At 37.1% G+C, this 19,682-nt stretch overlaps 1 protein-coding gene across 3 annotated transcripts in view; it reads left to right on the top strand.

The window, feature by feature from the left end:
- Nucleotides 1-19,682, top strand: part of CSMD3 (CUB and Sushi multiple domains 3) — a 614,489-nt gene that overhangs the window by 115,468 nt on the left and 479,339 nt on the right. The gene's annotated exons all lie outside the window — the stretch shown is intronic.

The raw sequence follows: 19,682 nt of genomic DNA, 5'->3' as shown, positions 1-19,682 counted from the left end.
AAACTCTACTGTCTACAGTACCATACAGACACAAATGTTTTATGACACTTCCTTTAATAATGCCAAATTCTTTAAATTCTGAAAAACATAATCCTTCTGGTCCTTCTAATGTATGTTTTTTTCAAATTAATGCCAAGACATTAGTAGCTACTCTTGAATTTCACTAAATAGTCAAATTAATATCTCCAAGTTCTATGGATAGATTCTCATGAGTTTGATAGGAGAAATGCTGACTCAGTTCTCCAAAATAACATAAACCTACTTCTGTACTGAAGTTTTCATAGTTGTCCACAGTTTCCACCCAGACACTGAGTGAATGAGCTGGGCACATGTATTCCTGAAGTCCAGAAGTTCATAGCATTATATGCACGTTCAAGGATCTTTATGATCAAGCTCTCTTTAGTCATGTTTGAAGAGCTAGAATATGCTATCCCCATGCACTGGGACAATGAGCTCCAACGTGCTTATCACCATGGAGTTCAGTTTGCATGATTGACTCCTCATATAATTCCTTTCCGGGCTAAAATAACATGCTGATTAACAGAACTCAAGCTCCTGAATCACTGACATATAAGGGTGGAATTTTACCTTCAACCACAGAAATCAGCATTTTAGAATGAAACGTAAACTTAATACCTTCAATTTGATACTTATCTTTTTTGAATCTGACTCTTCAGTTTGTGTAATCAGGAATACTAAAAGTGTTTAAAGAGTTCTAGTTCGTTGGAGTCTCCCTTCATATGGCCAGCTCTACTTTTTTAAGAGCTGCATCAAGGCAGCTCCATTCACCGAGAGAATTTTTCTTTCAATTCGTGTTTTTTTAACTTCCTATGAAACTACCTGCCTTTATATCCAGCTAGCAAAGAAAACTCATTACATTACATTCACTTCATGCATCATTCCTTGACATGAGAGAATAGGTACTTTTAAATGATAATCACATCAAGACATTCTCCGTTTCTCTTCTTGTACTCTTTATGAATGTGTAAAACCCTGCAATCAACATTTTCAGACCTGGTTCTACCTAGTATTCAATTTTCAAAAATTTTGATTGCCCAGTAGCTCCTTTTTAGCTCCCTGATGAAACATCTGCATACTTAGTACCCCTAAATATCAGACCACATACTTAAGTGCTTCATTATGGATTTGTAATTTGAAACCTAAGATAGAAATGATTAGCAACCTGCCATTGCAATAAAGAAAAATGATAGACAGAGATAGCATGAGAGGGCAGGATGAGCAGTAGAGATGTGCATCTAAAGGGATTAGATCCAGGTGTGATTTGAAAAAGGAGTGTACCTTTCATAATCACTGATCATTTAAAATACTTCCCTTTGAAATGGTTGGAAATAGAGGACATAGACAGATGGTTATACGGGGTGAATTACTGTTCGCTATCTTTAAAAATAAGCAAACTAACCAAACAAATAGGCCCAAATAAACAAAGCCCACCAACACCTCTTTCTCTGACGTCCCATCCTCCTTGACAGATTTGCAGTTGAGATGAAAGTTGACAAGAAACAACAGAGTACCTGACAGATTCTGTGGGAGACATGAATCTACTGTGGATTTTCTTGATCATAAACATAACTTAAAAGAATGTACTAATTTTCTGGTCTACTGAGAATAAAAATGGGTATGAAAAGATATAAAATTATGTCATCAATAGAACTACCATGCTGGGCCATCATATGTAAACCCCTACAATTGCATCCAGTTAAACTAAATAACAGGATAGGCCACAGAAATACTCACTCTGGCCTCCTACCATCAATATCATAAGCCTCAATCTGTTCCCTGCATCCCTCCCTCCTTTTCTCCTTCTTACCTTTTTAACTTCCTCAATGTCAAGTGGCCTATTTGGGTTAGCTTCGGTACCATTTAGCACATAATTCTTTATGTTCAGCTTCTCTATTATTTGGGAAAGAACACACCTGAGAAATATGCCTCTATATAGCACAATACCCCAGGAGAAAAAAGATCTCATGTGAGAAAACAGAAACAGGTTACTTAAAAAAAAAAAAAAAAAAAAATTCACTTACAGTGACAACAGAAAATGCTGAGATGCATTGAAAATTAAGGAGGGATTTTAAGAAAAACACTTGAGCTGCAATAATTACCATCAGCAATTTATCATTTAATTTCTGTTTTGCGACAGAGCTTTGCTGGCTGGAGTGAGAAATGGGGGAGTTACAAGTCTGCTGATTCCATACCTATTTTTTTTTTCTGGAGAGCTTTCTGCCATATTTTCTTGGGTTTTTTTTTTTAGTTGCTTTCAGGGTCTGTGTAACATGTATAGGTATTAATGTATGGAGAAGAAACACTATACTTCATCCCCTACTTTACAAATTACGTGAAGTCACAGTGTAGCTGTGTCCTTTTTATTTTATTTATAATAAGATTAGTTTGGTTTCAGGATAGAAGAATTTGATGCACTTTTCCATTTCCTGTTGTCCTAAGACACATAAGCAGCTTTGTTCATAGAGAGCATGGGAGGGAAAATACAGCTGCTGAGAAAGAAAGCAACATAGCAGCTTGACCTATACAGCAAGGGGCTTCATTGATCCTAGGCCTGCTTTGAACACTGCTTCATTTTGTTCTTACTGGGTTATTTTACTGCTATTAAACAGGTAGCTGACATTTTTGAAATCACTGACTTCATTAACAATCCTGCTGCTAGAATTTATGGCCATCTTTATTCAAGATAAATATGATAGATATCTTTATGCTATCCTATTAATCACTGGGGAGAAAACCAAAAACCCCACTTTAATATATATTCTTACAGTGAAAACTCTGAATGTCCTGGGGATGAATTGCAATTATTTATAATAGTGTTATGAAATACAATTTTATCTGTTTTGTGCTGCTACACTTAATTTTAAACTGAATTATAAAATTGAATTATTAGACACCTTAAATAATGAAATATTCTTCATGTTTGTACTAGAATGGTGCTATAGAAATTCAGCAATTCTGATGAAATGCTTTTGAGAGGGATTTGAAAGCAATGTTAAAACTTTCAAGGCTGATCTCATCTTAATGGGTAATGAGTGGTGGGGGGGAGGAAAGAAGGGAGCAGATGGTGTTTATTAACAGAATAGGATGATGTGACTTCTCGGGACATATCATGCATTTCTTTCAGCAATATTGAGAAAAATTGGTAGCTGATGTACAGGATTATTGAAGCATGCAGTTCAGAGATACTAGTAGGACTTAAATGTGCCAGGATGTGGATGCTAAAAATAATTTTGGCAGTTGGTATAGAGCTAGAAAATATGAACAAATAGGATAATCTATTTTTAGCTCTTCTGCATAACAGAATTATGAAATGTGCCTACACATGATTTAAACTTTGGATTTAGATAAGGTTCATGAAGTACTACTTGTATTAAGTTAATAACATCACTACTAATGTCATATAAAAATGTAAGGGAGTGCCAATGAATTACTTAACATTGGAGTGATCTCTACAATAGATCCACTCAAAAAGTGTTTCCCAGGCTGGAGTCGTAAAAGCCACATACTCTAAGCTGCAAAGTTGTCACTAGACTTACTACCTGACAGACAGATATAGGCTTTTTTCCTTTTAGCTCGTATTTTGCCATTGCTATTTTGGATATAGCTGCTCTCTGTCATAAGATTGCTTCAGCAAGTCCTTGATAAAAATGGAATTAAACTGAATTTTCCTAGCATTTCTGAAAGAAAAGTCCACAAAGAAAAGAATAATTAAAATAGAGACTGCTTAAATTACCTAAATAGATAATGGAAACTCCTGTTTTGAAAATGAATCATACTAAAACTAGCAAGAAAACATATTAAACAGTTGAAGTCAATCTAAATTCGTAATTTTTACTTCCATTCAGCATGTTGGATAACAGGAAAAAAAATGTGCTTGAGTTTCTTTCTTTTGGCTAAATGTCTGTGTATCTGCCACACCGCCTAGAAAGTCACATGAAAGTATCTAGCATATCCTTCTGGTCCTGGAACAGTAACTGTGGGCATAAACATACCAACAATGCCTGTTTGTATACTTGTATCCACAGAAATAAAATGGTTGTGTATTCAAGGAAATAGAAAACATCAAATATGCTTATCAGGCTTTGACTGTTGTAGCACTCTTTAATATAAGTCCTTAATTGGTAGGTAGTTCTGAACTGCCTTAGTACAGGGAAGGCAAAGAGGAAGGTGTGATTTGCAATATTTCCAAATTAATTTAGTAAATGAAGGGGAGTTATCAAATATATAAGCAAAATTTAGCAAAAGAATAAATAAATATCTAAGCTATAAAATACGGTGCTAGCTCATGATGCAATGTTGTTTTTTTTTTGTATTGATGTGTTTCCAATTTAACTACACTAACAGAACTGAAGTTGCACCAACTTTGTGCTGTGATTAACAATAGCAAAATATCATCCTGCTTTTAGTCATATTATTTATACTTCAGCATCAATACAGACAACAAAAAGCAAAACAAGTTCACTCGATAAAAAAATTTGAAATGCCTCAGATACTTTATCTGATAAATCTATAAATCAATATTCTTTCCCAGCTATCATACAGAAATGTATACCCACATGACATCTTCCTAGCCAATAAAGTCATACATAACATTTACAAGTTGCACTGTCAGCTAATACCTAACATTATCACTGAATAAAGTAAGTATTGGCAGGGAAAAACACTTTTTTTTCTTCAAGTTGATCCAGTCAGCCTATGTATCACAACACAGCACTGCCCAGGACTACCACCACTCTAATCCTAATGCCAAAAGTACTTGGATGTAATGCTTTAATACAGAAGGGAATCACTGTTTATGAAATCAATACCAGGTTACCTTGGTGCTTACTAATTTTAAATATTTTACCTATATGTTGCATCATTCCCACCAATCTTGTATACTTAAAGAGTAAGTAAAAATAGGCCTGTGGACTTAATCAGGCTAATTTTTATTTTATTGCATTTCACACAGTTTTCTTGATACTGCAATCACTAACTTAGATTCGGATAAAGAATAACATCTGGAAAGAAATTCAGCTCTTGAGGACACTGAGATATAAGAAAATTATCACTTTCTTTGATTCCACCTATCACTCTGCCTTACTTAGAACTAAGAAGTTTTAGTTCTGATTTTTAATCTTCCAGTCACTGGCTCTTGTTTTGCTTTTATCTGCTAAATTATAAGGCCCTTACTATTAGCATCTGTTAGTTCTGATGCTAGGTTCTTAAGTACTGCAATGAAACCACACACTTCAGAGTATTCTTTCACTTTAATATAGGCTTTTAAAGTCTTAAAAGTATTTTGTTTCAAGTCACAACTTATTTTGTGCTAGTTATGCATTTTCATCATCTTGAGAGTGTTGTGATGTCTGCGTGAAAAACGGGCCTGTCTGTTCAGTACGCTGGTCCGGCTGAGCCCTGCACCTCATCACCACTTTGTTCTCTTATTAAATCCTTTCTTAACTCTTGCTGCAATCTCACGCTTGACCCTGTGTGTGTGTGCGAGGGCTTCAAGGGCCGAGCGCTAGCTACAGAGTCAGATTGGGGAAGCACGTGCCCCCGGCCTGTGTGCATCAGCTACTGCAGCGGGGTTGGGGGTGTGATGCCCAAGAGACCTCTTTTTGTGTTTGTCTCAAAACAACTCCAAAGATGGAGCTGACAGCTCGTTATCACTTATCGTCACTACTATCACAGCAGGGATGCTGCCCCACCGAGGTGGGGGTGCTTTTCTGTGGTGTCTGCCCTGAGGCCAGGAATATCAACTCTCCCGACAATAGCGACAGACACTGCGCCGCCTGCCAGGGCACAACGTGAGCTGAGCCTGGAGCTCACCAGATGCCCTGCGGATGAGCCTGCACCGGTGGGAGGGGTCCAACAGAGCCTGACCCTAAAAAAGGGCAAATCTGTGCTTCAGCTGTGTGGTGGTGATCTTTCAGCGGATCGACTGACTGCAAGGACCACAACTGAAAGGACTATAAATGAAAGAATTTCCCCTCTCTCACCGAGAAGATGTCGCTGTAGCCAGGGGATGGTGATTCTATTTCTCTATTTTCTTTCCGTCTTTCTTTTCTGTTTTTCTCTTTCTGCTTTGTATCATTTTATAAGAGTAAGAATCTGCCGAGACTTTTGTTCCTCCTGACAGTTTTAGGGAAATTTACAACAAAATTACTTCTCGTTTCTTTTTTCAACGTCTGGAGACCTTGTGGTTTCCTCCTCTAACGGAGCAGTTCTCTCACTCACCCGCCGAGCAGGAGGGAATAGGGGGCTCGGCAGCCGCGCACTGGGGTGTGTTTCCCAAAAAACGCGCTAGCGAGCACCAAGGTAGATCCGCCAGTGAGCAGGGGACCCATGGGGCTGGTCAGAGGGCCTGTGGTGCCGGCAGGGGTGCTGGGTGCACAGGGAGTTTGTGCTAGTACTTGGTGGATCCGTTAACGTACGTGTGCTTGTGAACGCACACAGATTCGCGTGCATGTTCGCGTGAGTAACCTCCTGTGCCTGCCAGCCAGAGGGGGAAGCTGGCTGCTGGTGCTTGTGTATTTTATGTGAGCCCAGTAGGTGGGTGCTGTTGAAGGCAGTGCCTTGCCTGTGGCAGTCTGTAGGCAGTCGTGTCGGTGTCCAGGGTGTGTTTCCCTGGATATTTTCCCGGGTTTCGGTGACAGGATTCATGCTCAGCTGTGTGACTGGTTAAATCTGCAAATGGGAAAACAGCAGTGAGGTGCATTGGCCTGAGTCAGATACCCACAGGTGTCTTGGGTTGGACTCCAATGGCTGGGTGAGAGAAACCAGGCCCCAGAACTGCTGGAGGCAGTGGCCATTGTAACTTCCCTTCACATGCTTAAATGTACCCTTGGGTGAATGTGACTGTATTCAACTTCTCTACCAAATCTCTCGCTTACTGCACACCCAGAACTGCCTCTCACTTTCCCTCCTGTACAGATACATGAAGGTTTCTTGTGAAAGAATGAGGCACAAAAGCGTTTCATATTACTTCATTGTTATGTGTCCTCTTTTATTTTTGTATCTGTACTTTTCATTTTCGTTCACTAAGAAGCTACTTTGTTAGTCTCATGAGTCATTTGCCAAAGTTCACTTACCCTTAAAATAGTTGGTTGTCTTTGAAAAACATCAGGTGTCTCTGGCAGCCCTTCCTCCATATAATTGCTTCCCAGGAAATTCTGCTTAACAATTCCCCAAATAAGTCCAAATGTGACTCACATTCCAGTTTTACTACTTACTTCCCAGCCTTATAATCCAGCACTCAATTTTCTTCTCTTCCATTTGTGATTAGGTGCCTGTCCACTGACAAGACTGTTTTTAAAGGACCTCTTTATGAGATAAGCAAGTGTGCTTGAGGTTATGTTCTTCTTTGCCTTGACCAGGTGGTTTAATTTCTTCCCAGCAATCCTACATCTTCACATGAGGTACCATGATTAGGGAGCCCAGATCCTTCAGAACAGTAGTGTAGCTGGTCGTTGGTCTGCTAGATGCACTTGCTCATAGCCAGAGCTGTTCTCCTAAGCAGAAGGATTGAAATGGATACAAGCACCATCTGGGATCATATTCTCCTCACTCTTCAGCCTCAGAAATACATACTAACCTTTGGTCTGCCTACAGTTTCCTTTGGCCATGTTATTGCCAGTCATGGGTGTGAATAGCGTGAAGTAGCAGTTGCATAGCTGAGCAAACAGCAATTGCTCTGTGAAATGTGGGTGTGGGCCCCAGTCAACAAGCACACTGTCCAAAACTACAGTTCTGGCTTGCAGGCAGGGGACTGTGCCATGTAGGAGGGAGTATCTAAATACAGTACCTCTCAAACGCTCAGTATTGAGGGTAGTGTCACTTTACTAACAGTGCACAAAAGCGCAGTTATAGTTTCTGCTACGAAGAATTTGCCATTCTGTTTTATGGAGAATATGTGATAAATTCGTCTAGATAGACTTGTCTTGTTGTTTCATTTGCAAAATAGTGTACCATTTCTAGGAAAAAAAGCTCATGCACATGTAATTATACGTAGTGTTTCTACCATAATTACCAGTTGGGCTTTAGTTGTCCTTTGGGTGCTAAATTTTCTTTGACAAATCTTGATAAATTAAATAAGCTGATTGATTAGAGAGACACAGAAACATGCATAATTTTGTTACAGGCAAAATGAATGAAAATAAACTTATTTAACATCTGCAAAATAATTATTTGAAAGTTAAAAACCAATGCAGATCTCTTTTTTCTTCTGCCTTAAGTAATATTTACTTATTGGAAGAAAACGTGTTTCTCCCTTAGTCTGAAAACCTCTACTTACAATTTCAATATACTGTTAAATTTATTTCTTTCAGAATACTGTTGTTAAATAAGTCAAATTTGTCAACCTGTGGTACTATAATTTGTCATTTTGATGCACGCCTCATTGAAGTTCAACTAAGACAGTGATTAATTTGAGATCTTAATTATATGTCAGCCTTCAGGTTTTTTTCTTATATTTTCAATGCCATTTTTTGTGGGGAAAAAAAAAAAAAACCAAAACCCAACCCTAAATTAACATACATGGCAAGTCTTGAGAGAAATTTCCCTAGAGATTCTGAGGTTTTCTTTGTGAACTTACATTCTTCAGCTACTGGACAGTCATATTATTAATATAAGTACAGTATCCTAACAAATGCAAATCTTAAAGCAGCCTAATTTAAGATTCTTGTTTTGATCCCATGTCTAGGCAAGTAGCATATGTAATCCAATATAATTGAAACCATTCTGTAGGAGCTAATGTGCTGCTCATAAAAGTATCAAAATAAATGCAGCTCCATGTCTATAAGCATCTGCTTCCTTCATGCTTTCACTAAATTACAGCTCAGTGAAATTTTGAATCAGTAATATACAATAGCAGATTCAGCATGCGATCTTAAAAAAGTCTTTGAAAGTCACTAGGAAACTACAGGTGAAGAGGTTTATTCATTATGAGAACATGCATCTCGGTAATACAGAACTGTAATCTAGGAACAGACTCATCATTTTAGCAGATTTTCAGAGTTTTTCAGTTTTTCACATTTATCGTTCCTAATTGGACACTTAGATCCATAGTAAGATATTCATACTGTTGGGCATTCAGTAGCTCCCACTAAACTCAATATAAATTATGTGACATGGAAAGTGCTTGGGAATAGGTGAAATTTTTTTAGGTTTGTAAATTAAGCATCCAGTTGTGTAAGTTACTGACGTCATCTGGATCGGTACCATTATAATCAGTTAACTATGATTATGACAGTTTTATTTTAACAGGAAGAGAGGAGTTGTTGCTTACTCAGCACTGTAATTTCCTGTCTTTTGAAATAGAGAATTTGAAGTTGCTTTTGGAAGATACTTGCTTTTTTGATTTATTCTTGGCAGACAATTACTCATTAACTAATGAGGTGCTACATACAAAGCTCAGTGCAAATTCAGACAGCTTTGACAGTGGACTAGATGGTTAGTGAAATGCTCTGCAATTAAAAAAAAAAAATTGAAAACAATTTTATCTACAAATAAAAATCCCTCTTTTGGGTGGAGGAGCCATTCTCATTTGGTAATTTTGCTATTCTGTCAACAAATCCCTACCTAAACAACATAAAGAGGGAAAAAAAAAAAAACATTCCTTTATTAGATGGTTGGCAGCAGACCACTAAAATCCCATGGAACACAAGTTGCATGCTACAGCTAAAAAGTAATTAGCTAAGCTGCTTATCAAAGATCCACACTATAGATATAAATGGAAAAGTTGTCCCAAAATATTGACACAGTTTTATAACTTTAAATGCAGCTCTACAGTAGAAATGTTTTAAAACTCCACAGCTAACCTATTTCTTTTAAGCAGAGGAAAAATCTTAATGAATTCTGGATAAATGGTTTATGTAAACTCCTTGAAATTTACAGACTTTAAAGACATGAATTCACTATAGTTGGGACATTTTTAAAAAGAATTTTCTGAAAGTAAAGGCAATGGAATCACTAAAAGTTGATTAAAAAAATCGGCTTGAGTTTTGATGCATAATTCTTACACTTCCTTTGTTTCTGGTTTTCATCTTGCATTATGTAGTTTCCTTGCTATAAAACAGCATCTGAAGTGAGTATAGATACGGTGACTTGATAAGAGAAAGAAATCCTACTGCTTTCATATAAAAAATACAGGATTAGGAGGCTTTGCTGCATAATTTTTGTATTGTTAAAGATTAAATTAAAGTAGTAGGATAACAAATATTTTAACTGAATTAACATTTATGTTGCTTTTCCCTGTTCTGTCAGTGTCTCTCTCCAGGAGTAAGTGTTCTCAGTTCTTTTAGGACCAGATATCATTGCTACTTGCAGTGTTTGATTCCCAGTCTTTCTAAAGAGGTAATCAACACTGATGCACTTAGTCGCAGTTTTAGAGCTGATTTTGTGATGAAGATGTGCATCATCTGAGAAATTATTTAAAACCACAGGGTAAGAAAATGCTACTAAATTATGGCTTCTCCACATGAGCATTTGTGTCTGGGTCTGAAGCGGTGCTGTAAAATGAAAGCCAGTGCTATATTCCTCGCACCACCCTGTCTCTCTAGTTTACAAGTTATTTAGAAAGTAGACAGAAGAATATGATGTTTACAGACAAGTAGTGTTGTAAAATAACAACATGCTATGTTGTCTTTAATTACAGTGTAGCATTACTCAATTCTGTACTTGTCACAAGAGCTTCTATTGCAGGCAGTAAGAACATGTTAACTCTGAGAATAAGAATCTTTGTGTGGAAAAATTTTCTACTTCCATTCAGAGATGTGTTACTGTCGCATCTGAAATACGCTCCAGCTTCATGCATTGTTGAGGTGCAAGGTAGTAGAGACTTTTTAAACCTCAACCTTTCCCAGGGCTCTGCACTCAATTGAAAAGGTCTTCATAAAGCCTTTTTTATAGAAACCTTCTTTATCAATTAAATAAATTTATTTATTATTCACAGAATACTTTTTAAAGTACAGCATAAAATAATACCTAACAAGCCCAAGGAAAGTTGCGCAAAACCAAGGAGTTTATTGAACAAAAAAAAAAAAACAGACCCCCGCCCCCAAAAAAGAAGAAATTATTGCAAGATGATAATAGAAAATGAGACTTCAGACTTTAAAATGGTATGACCATTACAGCGCAAGAGCTTTTCACAGTGGTGTTGGTAGGCAACACATTTCAATTTTGATCAATGGACCAGTATAAACAAGCGCAGTTTTCAGAGGGGTAACCATCAACTTGGTGAGATTAAGCAAGGCAAAGGAGTTGAAAAAGTAGTAGAAAAATATTACTTTAATATTAAATGCTATTACTGCTTTTGAGGTGCTATGGACTTAGTCTGATACTGTCCTAGGTTTACCAGGAGCCGTTTTGCTCCTTAGTAACTGGTGCCCGTCCCACCGTGACCCCCGCAGTGGGTCTAAACCACGACAGATCCCTGGCCTCGTGTTCCTTTCTCCTTCTCACTGTATCGCTCACAATGCAATGTAGGGAGCGAGGTCAGGAAATTAGTAAGGATAAAAATGTATCATTTTTTTTGCATCTAATGTTATTCCCTCAGCCTTTTCTCTGGCCCAGCCTGCAGCATGTCTCACAAATGCTAGCAGCAACCCAAGGCATGAATGCCATTATGTACTGCTGATGGCATAGAAAAAACACTGCTTCTTTGACAACAGCCCATTTACCTTAATCTAAAACATTTAGCAAACTACATCTTGATGCAACAAGTGTAATGCAGAATGACAACAGGAGATCATAACAGTCTTACAGTTGTAAATTGTCTCCTCACTTGTCTTTGTCTCTATTGCCTGCTAGCAGATGTGCTGAGCACACGAAATTGACTCTTGCTGCTTAGAAGAAAATATGTCACAATATCTTGGATTCCTCAGATTGTTTCAGGTTGCAAATGCTCCAAGGAGCAAGTTTGTCATGTTTAGATTTGAGTCTTCCATGAAACTATTATATGAATTGCCTGTTATATTCACTTGAATCCAGTTTCATCACTATACAGACTTGAAATGACAAATTAAGAAAAAAAAAAATAACCTGCAAGATTAAATATGTATTACAGATTGGAAGTAGTTAGAAAAGACAAACTTAACTGAAGAAGTTTCAATCTTAATATACATACAGCATTATTCTTTTCCTGAGCTGCCTCAATTTCCTGTGAGATTTAGGTCTCTGCCTAAACCCCTTTGGTTTTAAGGTTGGTTTTCCAATATGAAGTATTTCAGATTATACTTTCACTCTTCTCTTCTGAGGGATGGGGTTGGTTTATCTTCTTCTGTCTTTATATTTTAAAATTCTGTCCAGTTTCATTTATTTGGTAGACAGTGTGTCCTGAATTTATGACGATCATGATATTCATCAGTCTTTACCTCCAGAACTATGTGTGGTATAAATGCAAATGAAAGAAAAAGGATACTGCCCTGTTTTCTGAAATTGCTTTTCTTTCTTGAGAGATTTTTTTTTTTTTAGTTTTCATTTTAATTTCTGTTACATTCTTTTTGTAGCTCATTCCTGTAAGCCAAGCATGCTATCCCATAGATAACATCTTTTAAAGACTGTCACGCCAGTTTATAAATGTTATCACATGAGGGATTATGTGCGTGGGGTTCATCTCACAAGACTTCCAATACACATAGTCCTGATGTCGATATTCTTGCAGACTTCCTGCATCTACATAGTAGAAAGGAGAGAGAAACAATTCCAGCGTGCCATCCCATTTCTTTTCTTGCTCCTGGCCATACAGTAGGCATAAATGACTAGTACATGTAGGTGTATTGATAAGACATACCTAGCTACAAGTGTAACACCTGGGTGGTTTTTTTTTCTTCGACAGAAAATATGACACACCACTACAGAAATTAAAAATTAGCATTTTTCACCTTGCCAGACTTCCCCCCCTACCCCCAGTTTCATCAGTTTAAAGGCACTTATTGTGGTGTAAGTACAGGTGATGTGGAAAACCTAAGTCCTTGTGGCATTATTGCTGTGCCTGCCTTCAGGTTGTATCTGTTGTCTTCAAAGCGGACAAATTTCACATGAACTTCGTGTGGGCTCTGTAGAGTATCTGGGACTACCAGCTGGTAAGCTTGCTTAAAGGCCACAGTAGTACTTCAGAAAAGAATTCACCTTTTCTCATTAAACCAGGATGAGTCAGAGACTTCCATACTGCTACTCACAAGCACCTTGTCTGACCATTTTATGTGTTACCTGCTTGTGGATTTTTCTTCTGATATTAGCCTGTTTGCAATGAAGGCAAGACTAGATTTTATCATATTGCTGAACTGTTCCATTTTTTGAAAGTCTGAATATGGGAAATGTATTATTCACAGAATTTGCTTGGGTTTGCGCCAGATTTCATGATACGGCCTACAGATCTAGCCTAAGTATGTGCTGATCACATAAGTATGTCCTAAGTATTCCTGATCAAAGTTAGGACTTCACTACAGTTCATCTGATCCATTACTTCTGTTTTGTCTTGGAGGATAATGAAATTAATTAAAAATCATAGAAATCCGTTTTATTCATAGCAGAAAAAATAAAGACTAATTAAGTTAGTGATTAATTTTTATTTAACACTATTTAAAATCATAGAAGTACAAAGTCCTTTTCAGTTTACTTTTTTTAATAAATATTGATAGTTCTCATACCATTTTAAGAATAAAAATTTAAGATTAACGTGTACCATCTTCCAGTTTTAATCTTTAAGTGCAGCATAGGAGAACATGAACATTACTTTGCGTTTTCCATAGAAATTATACAGAATCCTAAGGATGTCTATCACTTGATTTTACCCCCAAATTAAATAATACAGAAAGAATAGGTTTAATTTCTCCTTTTTCCCAGAAATGAGGAAATTTAACTCCGGAGAAATGTTGTATTTAGGGACAATCTAGAGTAGCTAACTAGAGGCAGCAGACTGGATATCTACTTAGTTACTTGGTTTTATTCTGCAGCCACAATTAAAGCTGTTTATTGGATAATCTTTGCTACTGCATCAAGATGTTCAAGCAGTAAGCTTGTTAAAAGAACAGTACCATTAGAATTTTGAAGCATATCAAAGATGTTATTTCTAGGCCTGAGCTAAAGACCCTTCTTGCCTTTCCATGAAACATCCAGTGTTAATTTTCACATTACAGAGAGGGTCATTTTAAGAGAAAAAACAGTAGCTTTTCTATGATTCCAGTTGGACCTCTTTGAGTGTTTTACTTTTTTAGAAAAAAAGAATCTCAGAGATGCTATGCTGTCTTTTAAAAGAAAATGAAAGTATCAGGAAATCTTGTTTATTTCATGTCATCCCTTTGGGCCTAAAATCATCTTTTCTGTTAGTGAGTTATTTGGGGAAAACACCAATCTGTAATGGAATATTCTCTTGCGACAGAATAAAGGTAAAAGTCTCATCTACTTGTTACAGGAGTCAGCATTGCATCCTGCAAGCGATGGTAGCTAATAGCATACTAGGCTGCATCCACAGAAGTGTAGTCAGCAAACTGAGGGAAACAACTAATTCCCTTTCCTCAGCTCTGGAATACAGCATCCAATACGGATCCTTAGTACAACAGTACAACGAAGATGCTGATAAATAGCAGCAAGTTGGGGGCTGAGGGCAGGACCATGGAGCACTTGCCCTCCAAGTAGAGGCTAAGGGAAATTGAAATCTTCAGCCTGGAGAAGAGATGGCTGGGGGCAGGAAGGTGTTAGAGCATTCTTGAAATAAGGATCGTATCTCCATTGAGGTGATTGGCAAGACACGCATCCTAACCAAAACTAGGAGATGACCTATAGTGGTTGGGGAATCTCTCTTCTAAGGTTTCATCTCCTAGTTGACCTCACTTTGAGCAGGAGGTTGGAATACAGCCCTCCTGATGTCCCTAACCTGAATTATTTTATGATTTTATACTAAATAATTCACAGAAGGTAACAAAAAGTAATAATTTTAATTTCCTAGTTTCATGTGAAAATTGAATGCACACTCCTGAAGGATTTATTTCTCTGTAAAGCCAGACAGATTTTGGAGCTGGCTTGAAATACATCCATTTAAATGTAAGTTTACTGTCAGAGAGTAGCAAGAGCTGGAAGACAAGGAACAGGAAACTGAGGGTCACTCCAGACAGGCTGTACCCTCTTCAATCCAGCACAGCCCCACAGGGGCTGAGTGTGGGGGTTCAGACCTGGGAGCTGCTAACAGGGTCCTTTGATACCCATGGCAACAGGGCAAACAATGCACCAGGGATGGGTGCATCCCGAGAGGAAAAAGGAAATGGGGCCAGGGCCAGGCTGGAGGCAGGGTATCAGCAGGGTTAAGGTAAGCTCAGTATGGAGTTCAGCAGACATCTGGAGGCTGGCTAGAGACTGAGAATCCTATGAGTGTTGTTGCAGCAGGGGACTGATGGCCCTGGGCTGAGCTGAAATGTGACTTTTGGGCCCATGGACAGGGATGAAGGTTGTGGATGGGGCTGGTCAAAGGACTCGGGGACTTGCCTCTGTCAGGGACTGTTCTCAGGGACTTGATACTGTTCTGTCTCAAGTTCTTGAAAGATATTTGTACTTTCTGTACATATTTTAAGTCCCTTTTTGAACTGTGATAGCTCCAAGTGTGCGGACCCTTCAGTTACACTAGGTATCTTGTTCATGAAATCTATAATGAAGCAGACATGCTTTAATACATTATTAATTCTTTATATTTTTGAAACTGTAGGTCAGAGATTCCTTTGTGGGAAGTTTTTCAGGACTATAATTTTAACATTTATAACCAGGTGACCTCCACTTTCAAAATATCTCATACAGCTTGATGAAGGAGTGTTTACACCACTAGATCAAGGCATTTAATTTGCCTTAGAGCATTTAAGTTGGACGCTAACATCCATTGAAAAGAAGCTGTTCTATCCATCGGTTTTGTGGAAAACATTGTCTTTTAACTTTGAGAAACAAAAAAGGAACCTGACTGGACAGAACTATTAATGTTTTTGTTTCAGTAGAAAACTTGTCAAAAGAGTTCGGTGCATGTCTTTGTTGTCAGAGTGGTCCTCAGAAAACCAACCAAAAAAGCCCTTTATGTGTGCATGCTCAGCCCTGAGACTTAAAAGTTTCTGCAGCTGACTAGTTCACTTCTTCATTGTATGTCATAATCTTAAGCATAGAAGCGTATACACAGAAGCTGTGTAACATTTTAGCCAATTGGAATATTATTGCATATTATATTAAGTTTCTGGTTATTGGGGTGTCTTCTAAATTTGATGCAACAGATACGAAGTGAAACAAAACTCATCATTGGTATTGATAGTGACTTTAATTTTCTTTAAAAAGATGCAGTTGTACCCACTTTGCCATCTGGTGAAATGAAATTAAGTGAATTATATTTCAAATATTTTTAAAGTGTTGTCAAGTTACATGTCATTTTTTGAAGATGTGTAAAACACATTTCCTGATCCTGAAGGGCTTGCAAGTTGAATGTGTTGCAGACCGTAAACAAGACTAAAAGAGTATATTTCTACTTCAAGTTTATAAACACAGATTAAATACATAAATTACATTGCCACTACAGAATACATTCTTGGATGTTTGTTCTTTCTAGAGCAACATTAGCAATTTAATTAATTAAATTACATTAATTAAAGCTGCATAAACTCGATGCAGAAAACTATTTGCATATTTTCTGCTATTTTTTCTGGCCAACTACCAACTCCAAAAAACATAAATGTGGTTAAATGGTTATTACTATCAATAAAGGATTTATGCCTTGTTCTGTTTAAACACTTTAAACTCTATGTTGTGGCATCTTAGCTTCTTAAATAGATGGCGTATTCTTTTAACTTTCTAGTAAATGTTCATCTACTTACTTCAAGAAGCAGAAGTACTTATTAGCAGAACTTACTTGGCTGTGAATTGTTTGGTAAACAGAACTGTTTTAAAAAGAAAGAGGAAAAAAACCCAGTGTGGTCCCTCCCCCCCTTCTAGTATATAGTATAATGTAAACCTCAATCCTAGAGACTGGATTTGTTTTTAATCTTAAATTTTTCTCTCTCTTTTTTTTTTTTTTTTTCCATTTACTACTGGTGATCCACTCTGATTTACCTGGATCCAGTTATGTTGTCACTGATATATTTCAAGTGAGAAAGTCTCTGGAGTACATAGCACTGTCACTAGAGAGATCACTAGAAAGACTAATTTGTAAGAACATGAGTTCACAATCTGAACCAAGAAAGCAGAGAGGTTGTCAGAAAGTTTGAAAGATTACAAAAGGAAACAATATCTGATGTTATCAAAGAGCTCCAACTAGTAAGAGAGTTGTCATTGAACTGAGACTTCAAGAAAAGCTGAGCAGTTCAAGAAAGATAATTGGATTATTGTGAACTTGAAAGAGTGCTGAAAAGATAATAGGAATGGAAGGAGTCTACAGAAAGAAAGGCCTCTTCAGTTAATTTGTTTAAATTTTGAAATAGAAAAGGGGAATTTAGATCTTAGATGAGTAACTCATCTTCCGAATGAGGCTCAATCTTACAGTAACGTATGCAAATGTAAAAATGATTTCTCAGAAGAATCAGGTGCTGTAGCTGAATAGCTTCGCAGTCTGCAAAAGATACCTGTCAGCAGGTTAGTAATTCCTTGTATTGATTAGAAAACTTTTTCTTAAAGAAAAGACCTAAATTTAAATTGCCAACCTGCTGCCAAGTTTAGATAAATTCACACAGTCTAGACCTTGAATAAATGCCCAATTTGAATTTATTAATTAACTTGCTACCAGATACTCTGTAGTGGGTATCTGTCAATCTAGGTTGTTGCAGCTTGATACTCAATTTGCTCAGACCATAAAGGGTTAAACTTTATGGGCTGGGCTAAGCCTGGCAGACAGTGAACTGAACTGTCTTCTGTACATTCTGTGACAAGCAATTTAGATAACAAAAATGTTTAACTAGAACAGGTGTCTGTGTAAGTGAGATAGAGCAAAGGGTGTCAGCCTCGGCCCTATTGAAGCAGCACTGGTAAAACACTGGTACACAGACTTTTTTTTTTTTTTTTAATAGAGCACTAAATTTAATTCCTTAGAACAGCAATATTTAATGATGTGGACCTATTGGGGATCAGATCCACAAAGGAGAATAGAAATAGGTACAGCATGATAAACCATAGAGAGCTATTAAGGTAAAGTAATGAGATATTTGCATGTGTAATTTTATTCTATTGCATACGATTATGGTCTGTTTATTATAGTTCTTTACTGTATCGTTCACTTTACTGAAAAACAAGTTTCATACTAGTTTATGTTCATATTTTCTTCCTTCATCTGAAGAAGCCAAGTACCACCTGAAATACCTTGGTTTCTCACAGCAGGAGCAAAGGCAAGATTCAGTTTGTATGGAGTCATAGGCCTTATAAAAAAACATCTGGCTATTACACTGTGTCTTATTACACATCGCTACTGATGTAATTTTGGAGAATGAGGAGCCCTGGTGGTGATTTCCATTAAAGCTTGCTCCCGTTCTATTGAACAGCAGCAAAACAGTAGCAAACTTGCAGGTTGTTCTCATCCCTAGAATGCTACCAGCTACATAGAATGAGGAAGAGCTGTTAGGCAATTCTGATAGCTCATGATTTCTTCTTGAATGACCCTTCCAAAAAAGTAAGAGAAAAAGAAGAGTCACAATTGGCTATCATATTTGTTGCATTTTGGAAGCAATGTTGAAACGATAAACTAAAATGACCTTAGTCACTGATGTCTCCTTCCAGAGTCCATTTCAGGGGCTCATAAACCTGTATCTTAGTGGAGATTGCAATTCACTATCAGCTCAACATGGAGTAGATCAGTAGTTCTCGCTGTTCAGTATTTAACTTTTTTCTGAGCCTGCTGATTGTTGTATGGTGACAACTTCCAGCACTCTTACCTGATGCACTGTAGCTTCCTTCCCTACTTTTTCATTAATGTAACATTGGTGTGGTGTCTTGAGCCAGGAAACTGGGAAAAAAACCCTTCTCCTAAATGATACTATTATCATATTAAGTTACTTTAAGATTATAAAAAAAATGCATTTTAATTCTGCTATGAATATAGTATTTAAATAATTTCAATAAGCAGCTTAAATTACTAATGACTTAATAGAACCATATTCAGATATGTTTTTTTTTTAAATAATAATTTTTATATAGAGAATTTCAGTGTGGTGATTGAAATTGCTCTTTTACTCTTCTTGTAGGTATTTAATTAAGCCTTGAGAATTCTGGATCATATTCTTATCAGCTAAGAAAAATAAACTTTAAGAAAGTTAATTTTTTTCCCCAAATAAGTTTTACTAGGTTCATTAAATTCTTACTGAATTCTATTAACCCTTCATATGTTCTCTTTAAATTAAATCTATTTCAGTCTAATTTTCATCTCCTAGAATTTAGTGAATAAATAGGAAAAGCAAAAGTAGACAGGTAGCATTTGGCTATACTGACACAGATGAAAAGTTAAAATGAGAAAATGAAAGAGTTATTAAAGCCCTTCATGAGAAACTAGCTGTCGAGGCTAAAAAATTTGCACGATAAGAAAAAATGACTCCATATCTATTCAGACACCCCACCCCAAGTCTGTATAGACCAGGTGGGACCCGGGACGCTATAATATTTCATTTCAGAAACAGTGGTATTTTTAAAATAATCTCTACAGGATCTGTAGCTGCCAGCTTCGCTGCCACAGAAAA

This window comes from Lathamus discolor, chromosome 2 (genome assembly GCF_037157495.1).
Source record: "Lathamus discolor isolate bLatDis1 chromosome 2, bLatDis1.hap1, whole genome shotgun sequence".
Taxonomy (NCBI): Eukaryota; Metazoa; Chordata; class Aves; order Psittaciformes; family Psittacidae; genus Lathamus; species Lathamus discolor.
Note: the sequence above shows the minus strand (reverse complement) of the source record. Positions and strands in the feature narration are given on the sequence as shown.